General features: G+C 39.8%; 1 long non-coding RNA gene across 1 annotated transcript in view; it reads right to left on the bottom strand.

Moving 5' to 3' along the window:
- LOC123615184 (uncharacterized) overlaps positions 1–11,533 on the bottom strand; it is a 309,115-nt gene extending 297,582 nt beyond the window's left edge. Inside the window, exons 1-2 of the long non-coding RNA XR_012504665.1 lie at positions 11,398–11,533; positions 10,962–11,139 (exon numbers count right to left, since the gene is read on the bottom strand). This is a non-coding gene — a long non-coding RNA (uncharacterized LOC123615184). The remainder of the gene's footprint in view (positions 1–10,961; positions 11,140–11,397) is intronic.
- Between the last annotated feature and the right edge of the window lie 2,379 nt (positions 11,534–13,912).

Below are 13,912 nucleotides of genomic sequence, written 5' to 3'. Positions count from 1 at the left end.
GTATAAAGGTCTTAGGGAATAGGTCAGATCCCTGTGTTATAAGTTAACTGGGCTGCTGTCAGGCATTTTGCTACATGTGGTAATTTCAATGAGGAGGGGCCTGATACAACCAGTAAATAGGGACTTGGTAATAATGGAATCCTACTGTATTCCAAAAGAGATGAGAAGACTGTCCCAAGTCTTCTCTTCCTTGGAACGATTCCAGGTCCTATCACCTTCTTTTATCAGGGATGGTGGGAATCTTCAGCCTTTCTTTGTGAGAAGGATGATATGCGGAAAGCAGACATTTTCTACATTTGCCCTTATCATGGAGGAGATTCTAACAACTTGTATATATTCAAAGGGCCAATGTTATCAACAGCCTTCTCCACCTGCCTCTCACAGCTCTCTTGTGAGTTCAAGATTTTCATGTCCACCTACTACTGCACATTTTCATCTATAAGACCCACCAAGCTCCTAGAATTTAACATGTCCCAACCCCCATTTATTATCACTCCCATACCCTCCCCATAAATCTGCCCCTCCTTATTTCCAGCGACATTTTATCCACTCAATCACAAAATACACAGACTTGTGAGTTGCCTTTCCTTACACTCCTCAGTCTCTCCATCACCAAGCTCAGTCTTGTCTCCCTCCTAAGCATCTCTCCCACACATCTTGCCCTCTCCAACTCCTCTAATGACTGCCGGAATCCATATCCTCATCATTTCCTGTATCTAGCCCCAAGTTCTGGCAATCTGGAGTGACATTCCTAAAATCCAATTCTAATCACCCTACTTCTCTGCCTAGAATTTCTAAGTTACTCCCTACTACTTTCAGGAAACAGTTCGCATTCAAGAACAGAGTGCACAAGGCCCTTCATGATGTGATCCCTCCCTACCTCTCTAATCTCGTGTTTCACCCCTCCCTTAGAGCTCCTCGTGCCTCCTCTCCAGTTACTAACAGACACAGCCATTCCTGCTCCTCTTTGTACAGTTTGTTTTGCAGGCATGTACTACCACCTCTTTATTCACCTAGGAAAATTCTACTTGGCCTGTAAGGTTCACCTTGGGAAGCTTTCACCTAAGGTTGCCCTTTGTGATACTTAGCTACCCACCCTTGATACTTAGAAAACACCATGGTTTTGTTGTTCACGCTTAAGACATCATGTTGAAATTGCTTCTTAAGTTGCTTCTCTCCCTGACTAGATGTGGGATTCAACAAAGGTAGGGATCTATTTTATTCATCTACATAAATACACTACCTATTGTAGTACATGACACATAATAAGCCATCCAACAAATGTTTGCTGAATGCATGATTATTTTTTCAAATTTCATACAGTCAAAATGGTAAAATCAAAAGCCACAATGGATGTGTTTTTATCTTGGGTATACAAGGATAGATAAGGGTTCCACAGCCAGCATCAAACCCCAGGAACAAACCAAGGAGGTAGGGCAACCCAGAACCACTTCTGGATGGTTCTGTGAAGATCTGGTTCTGGCAAGTGAATATATAAGGCTGAAGTAAGGGAGATTTGATGCCTTAACAACAGTCGGTAGGTGGAAGGTAACTGTATTATTTATGTATCTCTCTGTATTTATTTATTTATGTATACTCCTCATCAAGCCAGGAAAGACTGGAGATAGGTTGTATAAACATATTTGACAGAATAAATTAATTTAAGCAGATGTAGAAACCAAGTCAAGGGAAAATAAAGGCAAGGAAATAAAATAAAGTCAAGATGATACCTATTTCTTTTCCAAAAGACCAATGGGATGATAGATCAAATATTATAAGATAAAAAGAAACCCAACTAAGTTCTAAAATAATAAAAACCATCTCTGGGAAACAGAAATAAAGCAGAAACTCAAAGCAGTATTTGGACAAAAGCTATGGGCCTGGTTTGGCAATAGACCAGAATCAGGTTTAAGGTGGGGGATGGGGGCTGGGTTTCAGCAACAATGGGTTAAACTGGGAGTAAGAGTGCCTAATAGCTAGAACCTGTTTGAAGCAACTCATGGCTCTGTGACTGAATTGATAATGTCTCAATGTCATCATGAGATGGGAGATTTGAGCAACTGATATAAGACATAGGGCTCTAGTGGGTCAGGTAGAGGCAACTTCAAAACTGCAAGACAGGGAGAAGTGACTGCATAAAGAGAATAAGAAAAAACTAACACCAAATCACATTCAAGATAAGCTTGAAAACAAAAATTCCAAATACATGAAGAAAAATAACATTACGAAATACAGTAACAAAATCAATAAGAAAGGAATTTATTCTAGATAAAATGAAACTAAATACTGATATAAAAATAACTTTAATATTAGTATACTGGTATATCCCAGATTCCCAAAGAGATAAAGGAAAGAATAATATTAGAGAGTGAGAATAAGAAATTATGAAACATAAGTAGAGAAAGCAGCTAAAATGAAAAATAAACAAGTGGACATTAAAAAGAACCATTTAGCAATCTTGGAAATAAAAAATATATATCATTATGCAAATGAATCAATAAATGAGGTTAGTTCTAGGTTGGACTTAATCAAAGAGAAAATTAGTGAATTGGGAGATAGTCGTGCATAATTTATAAAACACAGAACAAAGAGATAAAATGGTACCACGAAAGAGCAGCTGAGAGAAATACTGAGAGGAAGTGACATTATACACTTAATTGGAGTTCAAAACAAGGGAACAGAATTTTCCAGAATTATGGTAATTAGAGAAAGATAGAAAGCACTCAGATTAAAAGTTAAACCAAATTCTAAACAGTAGGAATGAAAATAAATCTAAATTTAAACATATATTGAAATTTCAGAACATCAAGGACAAAGAGAAAAATTTTAAAGCTGCTAGGATGAAAAGACAAATTATTGTTTAAAAAAAATATTACACTTAGAGCAGACTTCTCATCTACAACAATAGATGACAGAAGACAATGGAGTCCTCAGACTGTAAGGGAAAAGAATTTGTCCATCTACACCTTCACTTTAAGCTAAAATATCATTTTAAAGGTGAGAATAAATAAACATATTTTCAAATATAAAAGACCCATAGATATTCACTAGGAGAACAATTAAAGGATGTATAGGTATCCCCTGCTTTTTGAAAGTTCACTTTATGCTACTTTGTCTTCACAAAAGACCTACATTAGTACCTGTTTTTGCTAACCGAAAGAAATCTAAGGAGGATATTTGCTTTTACAAAAAAGCTGAAAAGCAAAAACAACATTTAAGGTTTTGAAGTGAGCTCTTATAGAGGCAGCAGGCACCCGAGCAGTGAGAGCGACACCGCCAAGCTCCTTCCCTGGGAAATACACCCAGCATCACAGCATCCAGACGCCATCGCTTTGACCTGTGTCTGTGAGCATCTGTGCTTTATCTCAATTTATTTCGTGCCTCCATGAGCAAGACGTGTCCTAACGTAATTGCCTCTGCGCTTTACACCATTTCAGCAAAAGGTTTCACAGGAATGCTCTACTTTCAAATAGCAGTGGAAGCCTGTACTTCAGTAAGTAGAAAAATGAACCCAGAGAGGAGTGGGCTACCAGAAATAGTGGTAAATATATATATATAATAATATATAGGATGGTAAATTTAATTAACTACTGACCATTAAAGAGTCACAAATTGTGTTTCAAAAATGATGGGATTAAAATTCTAGACAAAATAATAAGAAAATTTTTAATAAAACCACCCAATAGGGGGTAGTTAAAGGTTAGGAGGGGAGAACAGATATATTAAATAGCTTTAAACTTTGAAGAAACATTTATGATTAAATATGTATGTTTAAATGAAAGAACAACTCGTAAAATTAGGTAGAAATACAACATACAGCTTCCAAACTAGCAGTGAATAAAAAAGGGAACTATTTTTTTTTAATCCATGAGAAAGTTGGAAAGGAAAACAAAAGTATAATAAGCAGAAAACACAAAATAAGATGATAAAATGATTTCTAATATATCAGTAATACAAAATGATACATGCAGCATGGTTTCATTTGTGTAATGTTTTAAAACTCACAATTCCAAGTGTTGTTTTCAGATATCTGTCTATGTGCAAACACATTAGACATGTCTGGAAATGATGAATACCCATCTCTAGGGAAAGAAAGGACAGAATGGGGTAAAAGAAGAGTACACAGAGGACTTTGATTACACACTTTATTTCTTTTTAAAACCTATGTCTTAAATATGACAAGAGGTTAATATAATAATCTGGGTAGTGGGTCATAATCTAGGTAGTTTTCTGGGCATACAAAGCACCAAAATAGCTATGTATAAGTCTGTACCAAGTATAATGTAACCTCCGAATTTCCAAATGAAAACATCTTTTCAGATGGACTAGTGAAAGGTCTACTTACAATATTTAATTTTCTAATAAAGTTACATATATGTATTTAAAACCATGTTTTATATAAAATTTAGTATTAATTGGAAATACTGTCCTTTTTCCTTATGAAACAACGGTGTGTAAGCTAATCATGAATCTTTGACATCAGTGACTTTCTTAGTAACCACAGGAATATGTTTGAGTATCTGACATAGTTCTCCGGGTCACATTCTCTTCATTTCCCTCCAAAGTGAGATACAGCACTCTTTATATATATAATGGTATCGCTGGAAATATCTGAAGCTTCAAGTTCCCATCCTCGAATTAGAACAGTTTTTTTTTAATCATCCTACAGGTTTATATTTACTATCCCCAAAGGTAACCACTTATTTCATTGCTTTTTAAAGTAGTCCTTAAAAGGCTTGTTACATCAACATTTAACTCTTGCAATTGTGAGGCCATGCTCTCATGCATAATGACTAAATTTGCAGTAAGTTTCTTGGCCTCATTTTCAGTCTATTCTATCAGATGGCCATCCAAATTTAGCATTGATTGAAATAATTCCTAGCTAAGGTGTCTTGACCAAACAAGTGTTTTGTTGATGAAAATAAATATAATAAAGAGTAAACCACAATACACAATGTAACATCCATGGGAGATTACCTTATACCTGGCATAGTCTTGCATTCAGCTATTTTTGATATTCCAAGTCCACAGGAATATATAAAGAATAATATAAAACGAATACCTGTATGTCTATCACACAGAAAAGACTCCTTTTCTAAGCAATAATTTTGATTTTTTAAAAGAATTGGCCTTTGGTTCTGGGACAAGATAGCATAGACTCAATTTTCTCTTCTCTTCCCCTCCAAGTACAACTAAATACCTTGGAAATAATTCAACAAACAATGATAAAAGGACTGTAATTGCTGTGTAGAAGAAGATAGGCTGCTTGTGGATCTTAGGACTTGAAGAAGAACACTGTGGTGAGTTCCCCAGGTTTCTACTTTTTATCTTTCATTTTTTACCAAGAAAAGGGAAGCCTGGCAGGGATTTAGCAGCGAGACCCGCATCCAGTGGCAGTGGCAGACCAGTCTACTCACAGCAGTGGACCAGCAGAGCTCAGGAGGCTGACCTATTCCCTCCCCACATCTAACAATAGCAGTGGGCTCAGTCTGTCCATGGCAGAGTGGGTCCTGAGTGGGCCAATCCACCCCACATCCCCCATCACTTAGCAACAGGTAGACATTTGCACAGGCATCAGGGAGGCTAGCAGGCCCCATGTTTTCCAGCCATCCACTCAGCAACAGAAGGTGACCCAAGGCCAATGTCATGCAACCCTTCACCTAATGGCAGAGTCACCTAGACTCCATAGCTCCTCATCCTCTTTTCAGTGGCAAAAGGCAGGTCAGGTAAGCTCTTAACTTCATCAGAGGCACCTACATTTCAAGGGCTCAGAAAACTAAATTGTCATTGAAACTACAAGCCACAAAAGTAGGACAATACCCACAAGCTAAACCTAAACAGGACAAATGCCTGCTAAAATAAGATTTAAATACAGAGTCTCCTAAATAATATCCTATGGAACATTCACTAAGATAGACCTTATCCTGGTTCATAAAACAAACCTCAACACATTTCAAAGAACTGAAATCAAATAGAATATATTCTCCCATAATGGAATTAAAGTAGAAATCAATAACAGAAAGACAAAAATAAAACTACTAGAAATTAAACAACACACTACTGAGCAATTCATGGGCTTGAGAGAAAGTCTCAAAAAAATTTAAAAATACATGGAACGAAACTAAATTAAGATATAACATATCACCATTTGTGAGCTTCAGCTAAAGCAGTGCTGAGAGGGAAATTTATAGCACTAAATTCTTATAATAGAAAAGAGGAAAGATCTTAAATCAATAATCTAAGTTCCTACTTCAAAAAGTTAGAAAAAGAAGAGCAAAATCAAGCCAAAGCAAGCAGATGAAAATAAATAATAAAAATAAAAGCAGAAATAAAATGAAATTGAAAACAGGAATACAGAGAAAATCAGTGAAACAAAAAGCTGGTTCTTCGGAAAAAAATCAATAAACCTCTAGCAAAACTGACATATAAAATGAGAAGAGACACAAATCAGCAATATTGGGAATGAAGTACGGGATATCAATATAGATCCTACAGCTATTAAAGAATAATAAAGGAATATAACAAACAACTTTGCTCTCATAAATTTGACAACTTAGAAGAAACTGATCAATTTGTCAAAAAACATGAACTAACAAACCTCAATCAAGATGAAATAGATAACCTGACTACTACTATAACTATTAAAGAAATAGAATGTGTAATTTAAAACTCCCCAGAAAGAAGTCCCCTGGCCCAGGTGGATTCACTGAAGAATTTTACCAAACATTTAAGGAATAATTAACGCCAATTTTACCCAATCTCTTCTAGAAAATAGAAGAGGAAGCAACACTTCTCAACTCATGTTATGAGGCCTGTAATATATTGATTCCAAAACCAGAAAGACAGTACAAAAAAATAAAACTATAGACCAATATCTCTCATGAACTTAGAAATAAAAATCCTCAATAAAATATCATCAAATACAATCCAACAATGATATAAATAATTATATACCATGATCAAGTGGGATTATTCCAAGAATGCAAAGGTGGTTCAACATTCAAAAATCAATCAATGCAATCCATAATATCAACAAGTCAAACAAGAACAATTATATAATCATATCAATGGAAATTTAAAAAATTTGAAAATCCAGCATCCTTCATGTTAAAAAGTCTCAGCAAATTAGAAATAGAAAGGAACTACCTCAGTTTGATAAAGAGAATTTACAAGAAACCTACAACTGGTATCACATTTAATGGTAAATGACTGTATGCTCTCCCCTAAGACAGGGAACAAAGTAAGGATGTTCGTTGTCACTACTCATATTCACCAGAGTACAGGAAGTTCTAGCCAGTGCAATTGGCAAGGCAAAAAAAGACATAAAGATCAGAAAGGAAGAAATAAAACTGGCCCCATTTTCAGACTGTCTATGTAGAAAACCCCAAGACATCTATTAAAACAAAATTCCTGGAAACAGTAAGTGAGTTCATCAAGGTTGTAGAATATAATACCAACATACAAAACTCAATTACATTTTATATATTAATAATGAACAGTGGAAACTAAAATTAAAAACACAATACCATTTACATTTACTCCAAAAAAAGTGAAATACCTAGGTATACACTTCAAAAAACATGTACAAGATTTGTATGCTGAAAATTATAAAAGACTGATAAAAGAAATCAAGGAAGACCTAATAAATGAAAAATCATTCCAGCAAATGGATTAGAAGACTCAACATAGTAAAGATGTCAGTTCTCTCCAAATTGATATATAAGCTTAATGTAATTCCTATCAATATCTAAGCAAGCTTTTTTATAGACACAGACAAACTTATTCTAAAATTTATATGAAAAAGTACAAACCCTAGAATAGCCAAAACAATCTTGAAAAAGAAAGATAAAGGGAGGAATTATTCTACCCAATATTAAGGCATATTATTTAGCTACATTAATCAAAGCAGTGGTATTGGTGAGTAGACAGACACATGGGTTAATGGAACAGAATAGAGAACCCAGAAATAGGCTCACACAAATATGCCCAACGAATTTTTGACAAAGGTGCAAAATTAATTCAATGGGGAAAAATAGCCTTTTTAAACAAAGTACCAGAGCAATTAGATGTCCATAGGCAAAAAAACAAAAACCAAAAAAACCCTTGACCTAGACTTCATACTTTATACAAAAATTAACTCAAAATGGATCATGGGCTTAAATGTAAAATATAAAGCTATGAAATATTTAGGGGAAAAAACAGGAGAAAATTTTGTGATCTAGGGCTAGGTAAAGAGTTTTTACACTTGACACCAAAAGCACAATCAGTAAAAGGAAAAATTGATAAATTTGACCTCATCAAAATTAAAAATGGTTGATCTGCAAAACATCCTGTTAAGACCATGAAAAAAAGACAAGCTACCTACTAGGGAGAAATATTTGCAAATCATATATTAGATACAAAGGACTAGTATGTAGAATATATTTAAAAACTCTCAAAACTCAAGAGTTAAAAAATAAACAGCCCAATTAGAAAATGGAAAAAAGACATGAAGAGATATTTCACCAAAGAGGAAATACAGATGTCAAATAAGCACATGAAGAGATGTTCAGCTTCATTAGCCATTAGGAAAATGTACACAAAAAAAGCCACAATGAGTTATCACTACATAGCTATCAGTATGGCCAAAATAAAGAATAGTGACAATATCAAATACTGAGCAGGATGTGGTGAAAATGGATCACTCATATATTGCTGACAAGAATGTAAAGTGGTACAGTCACTCTGGAAAACAATTTGACTGTTTCTTACAAAACTAAACGTGTAACTACTACACAATTCAATAACTACACTCTAGGGCAGAGTGCAAAGTTTCCAAAGAAATGGAAATGTGTTACAACAAAAACCTATACATGAACATTCACAGTAGCTTTATACGTGATAGCCCAAATCTGTAAACAACCCAGACATTCCTGAACAGGTGAATGGCTAAACAAATTGTCATATACCCACACCATGGAATACTATTCAACAATAAAAAGGAATGAGCTATTGATATATAAAAACTGAATCAAATTTGATAGAATTATGCTGAGTTTTTCACTCAGCAAATTCCAAAAGCTTACATACTGTATGATTCCACTTATGTAGCATTTTGAAATGACAAAATTTTAGAAATGGAGCACAGATTAGAGGTTGTCAGGGGTTAAGGGTGGGGCAAGGTGGAGCATGAGGGAAGTGGAGATGGCAACAGAGAAATGCTTGTAGTAATGGCACTGTCCTGTATCTTGACTGTGTGGTGGATACACGAACTTACATGTGTGATAAAACTGCATAGATGTAAGTACACGAAAACACGCAAACGAGTGCAAGCAAAACAGAAAATGTAAAAGACTGGTGGATTATAGCATATCAGTATCCTGGTTGTGATACTGTACAACAGTTTTGCAAGATGTTACCATTGGGGGAAACTGGATAAAGAGTACAGGGGATCTTTCTATATTATTTCTTTTAATTGCGTGTGAATCTACAATTATCTCAAAATAAAAATCAACAACCCTACAAATCAGAGCTTCCTCGCCACTTCCCTTCCCCTCCCTCCACCCCTAGCTAGGTGTTAAACATTTCTCAGCACACAGAACCACTTCTCTTTGGAGAACAGAATTTGTGTTAGGAAAATTTGGTGTGGTTTTTTTCCTGAGTGCCTCACAGAAGACACAGTAGATGGCTGGAGGCAATGGAATAGCCTGTGGCCTTGGGAGGGTAGTTTAACTTCCGTGGGCCTTAGTTTTCTGCATCTGTAAACTGGAGACAGTACTAGAGGGAAGGAAAATGAATACTTATTGAGAAACTACTTTATGTCTGTCTCCTTCCCTGATCCTCTGGCAAGCCTGATGAGCACACATAATGAGTCTCCAAGTTTCAGATGAAGAAACAGAGGCTGAGAGACACGCCTACCAGAGAACAGAGCTGGGGTTAGAGTCCACATCTATTTCATTTACCGCCTGCTGCCCTAGAAGCCTATCCAACTTCCCGACATTAAACCCTACAAGGCAGCCTCTCCCAGTGGAAAGTGAGTTGGTCAGGGAATGCCCGACCCTGTAAGTGGAAGTAGGGAATGCCTGCAAAGGACTCAGCTTGATCCCACCAAGCAGATATGGTTGCATCAGAAGCCACAGACTTCAAGCAGGGCAGCCTCCCGCCATGTACACTGTGGAGCTCCCAGGGACAGCTGCTAATTTCCCTCTGGTTGCTTATTCCCTACTGTTGCCTGCAGTACAAACCAAAAACAGCCCTAAAGGCTGAGCACTCTCCCGTTAGGGGGCAGACAGATGATCACAGTCAGCAGCTGTGAGCCATCGGAACATGGGTACCGACCGTGGATGAAAATGTCCAGGGGTATAACATTGGTGCTGGCTCACGTGGGAGAAGTGTCTCCTTAGGCTGGAGAGCACATTGCCCAACAGAGATTACCTTCCAACCAATCTCCTTGGTGCTTTCCTCACAAACTCTACAGGTTGGCTGCCCAAGATGGTCAAAGGCAAGGCAGTTTGGTGGTTAGAGCTTGGGGGTCAGGAGACATGGATTTCACCCAGCCCTGTGACTTCCTCTAAGACGTTGGACAAGCCATGCACCCCTTCTGGGATTCAATGTCGTCATTTATAAGATGAGGGGTTCGGATTAGTTGTTCCCTAGGCCTCTCCGAGCCCTGGCAGCCCTCATGTTCAAGGTTAGCTCTTAAGACCTACATGCAGGGCCTGTCCGAATCCACCACTGTTCAGAACATTATTGGAACAGAAGTCCTAGTTGAATTTCATTTTTCTTCTGAGGCTGTTTATTGCCTAACAAAATGTACTTAGTGGTAAATTCTGTGATGTTAGTGTAGGCTAAAAACCTACAGACTAAAAAAAAAGTTAGAGGAGGGGTGGGGAGCACAGAGCCAGAAGAGGGAGGACTATCCAGAGGGTCGGGAAATCTCAAATTCACAGGAGTGTCTTAAAAACACAGGCACCATTCCTTACTTATTCACATCCTCTGCTCTGTCTGGGTTCCGCGTGGTCTCCACTTCTTGTTAGCTTTTCAGCTGCATACCAGGCCCCAGCTGGCAGTGGCTAATTGCAATCAGCAGGTGAGAAATGTAGGTTCTCCGAAAAGGAATTATCTCCAGCACTGGGAACCATTCTGGGAAATGTAACAGACCTGGGAAGAAAGGGGGAGATGTTTAAAACCTGAACTTCTGTGAAAAGCATTAATTGAAAAAGACAGCCCCACGCACCAGGAACCCATGACTTGCTCGCCTGAAAATATAATGAAGCAACTTAGTGTGGAAGGAGAGACGGGGAGCATTTCCATTTCTGCAAAAGCAGCTCCTGCCTCGTGCACACAAGCCCTGCGTGCTCTCTTTTTCCGGAAGACCCAGACAGCACAAAGGCTGCTTCTTGTAGTCTAGTCTTTTACCTTTACGTTCTTCTGCAAAGTAAAATCACTGCACCAAGCTGAGGACTTTTCACTTGTTTTTATTTATTTTTTCAAGAAAGATGTAAAGCCGTCTACTCCAAAGTAGAATGATTCAAGGAAGCAAGTTCAAAATCGGCTCACGATCCCTTGAGGTTGCCGAACACCCAAGGCGTTTACTCAGCCTGGTGCCAAGTGACGGGGGCGGGACATGGGTGCGGCCACACACCCGAAAAGGCTGTTCAGCTACTTGGGGAAGCAAGCCTAGTGTCAAGGAGCAAGGTCTGGAGGTGCCTGTGTCCTCAGGCCCGGGCTGCTCTTGGTGGCTCCTATCAGAGGCACCTGGGGACAGGAGAAAGGCCCTGGGGGAAAAAGGCCCTGTGAACACCCGCCAGCTCACCTACAGAATTGGCTCCTCTCTGTGCCTTATCAGGAAAGGAAGTGAAGAGCGTACCAGAGGGCTGATTTGAATTTCATTTTCTCACTCTGTCCCCCTGTGGGGAACGCTGCATGGTGCTGCATGCTGATTCAAAGAAAATTTTCTCTGCTCGCTGGGGTTTAAGGCTAGGAGCACTGCACTGGGCTGTGGGCTGCCTTGCCAACCGCCCAGGGTGGGGGAGATCACACAAACACAGCGGAGGTGGAATGGCCGGGCCGGTCCAGCAACTTTTACGGAGAAGCTGTGTGATTCAGGCAGGCCTCAGGACCCCTGAGGACCACCAAGTCCTCATCTATAAAATAAGCAAATTGCACGGCTTGACTCTTCACCTCACCTCAGTTCTCAGATTCCATAAAAGGTGAGTGATAAGACATGGCTTCAAACACAAAAGAGTCCTTCCCCAGAAGGAATGTTTACTGGAGTTTTTTGGGGAGTGAGGGTGGGTGGCTCGGGTATTCCTTCCTTTTAGTTGTTTGTGGGCCAAAGGGGAGGGAGAGGTTAGGTTCTGAAGCCAATCTCAGATGGAACCCCAGTCCCTGACAGGAGGTCAGACTAAGGACAGAGGCTCTGAGCAGGCCCGCTGGGGAATCTTTGTCCACCTGCGAGGGCCCCCTCCCCTGCTCCCCAGCCACCCCATGGACCAAAGGAATGTCAGAGGAGAGATTAAAGTCTCAAGGGGAGGAGATAAAGGGGCCTGGAGACCTTTCAGCCTTGGAGCCAAACCCCAGGCTTTGTGATCAAAAGACAAATAAACAGCCATTCCCACCAGGTTTCTCAAACCTGCTGAGCGGCACAAATGTTTCCTCCTTATAAACAAGCTTACCTGAAGAAGGCGAAGAAAACCAGACCCTGAGAGTGCACGCCGTTTTTGGCAGACCCCTTAGGAGAAGCTGCTGCAGACAGCTTATCAAGTGTTTTTCTCACATCTCAGAAATAAGATGTCAAAGTTTGAACATAAACCATGAACAAACAAAATCAGCCCGGTGCTTCATGCAAGCTTCCCCACCCTGACACAGGGCAGATTTCAAATATGAGCTGTAGCATTAGAAGCTGCTGACAGGATTTCAGAGAGGCCTGTGGGTCGAGAAGGTAAGCAGAGAGAGGAAGCCACCTGTGGCCCCCTTTCGACAAATACTGGGCTCTGTACCACTGTTACACAGCTCTAGGGGGCGCTATTCTCATTGAAGTCTGTGGAGTTGTGTCTCAGGAGGTGTCAGCGGGGAATACAGTGCTAACAGCACCCTATGGAGTGAGGCAAGAGAAGAGCCCAATGAGCGCCCACTACGTGCCGCCACTTGGGATACACCATGGTACAGAAAGAGCAAGTCTCTGGCCAAGCAAAGCTTACGTTCTAATTAGTAAGTACACGGAGTGATGGCAGGTGATACCTGCTATAGCAAGAATACATCCGGGAGAGGGCTCAGATTTATAGCCGGATAGTCAGGGAAGGCTCATCAAGATGAAGTGACTTTTGAGCAAAGATGAAAAGGAGTGAAGGAGTGGATCCTGCCAGGAGGCTCTCTGGGGGAAGACTGACCCAGCTAGAGGGGATGGTGAGTGCAAACGTCCTGAGGTAGGAGAGTGCATGGCAGAGGCAAAGTACACCATGGGAACCAATGGAGCTGGACTGGAAAGACAAGGGGCGTCTCCACAGATCCTGAATGCACCAGAGAATCACAGCACAGCATAGCAGGTGACTCAAGCCACCCCATCAGCCTGCTCTGTGGGCTGGCATCTCAATAGCCATTTCTGGGGGCCTATGGGACTCTCTGGTTCTCCATTAACTAACAACTAATCCCTGATATGGTTCTGTTTAATTACTAACTGACTATGGGTGAATTCAGCTCCACCCCTCTGACATCCTGGACTTCAGACCTCCCAATATTTCATCTTGGGGACAGAGGCATCCTGGGGATGGAAACATGTGGAAAGAAGGAGGGTAACTTAAACGTGTCCCTCCCCAACTCCCCAAATCCCCTGGCAAAAGGTGTCACCATGCACAGTGTGATTCAGTACAAGTTGGCTTGGCCCTCCTCACCAGATTTCCTACACAAAAAATGGCAAAACCTCTGGAGAGAA

Source organism: Camelus bactrianus, chromosome X, assembly GCF_048773025.1.
Source record: "Camelus bactrianus isolate YW-2024 breed Bactrian camel chromosome X, ASM4877302v1, whole genome shotgun sequence".
Classification (NCBI taxonomy): domain Eukaryota; kingdom Metazoa; phylum Chordata; class Mammalia; order Artiodactyla; family Camelidae; genus Camelus; species Camelus bactrianus.
This window is presented reverse-complemented; position numbering and strand designations above follow the sequence as displayed.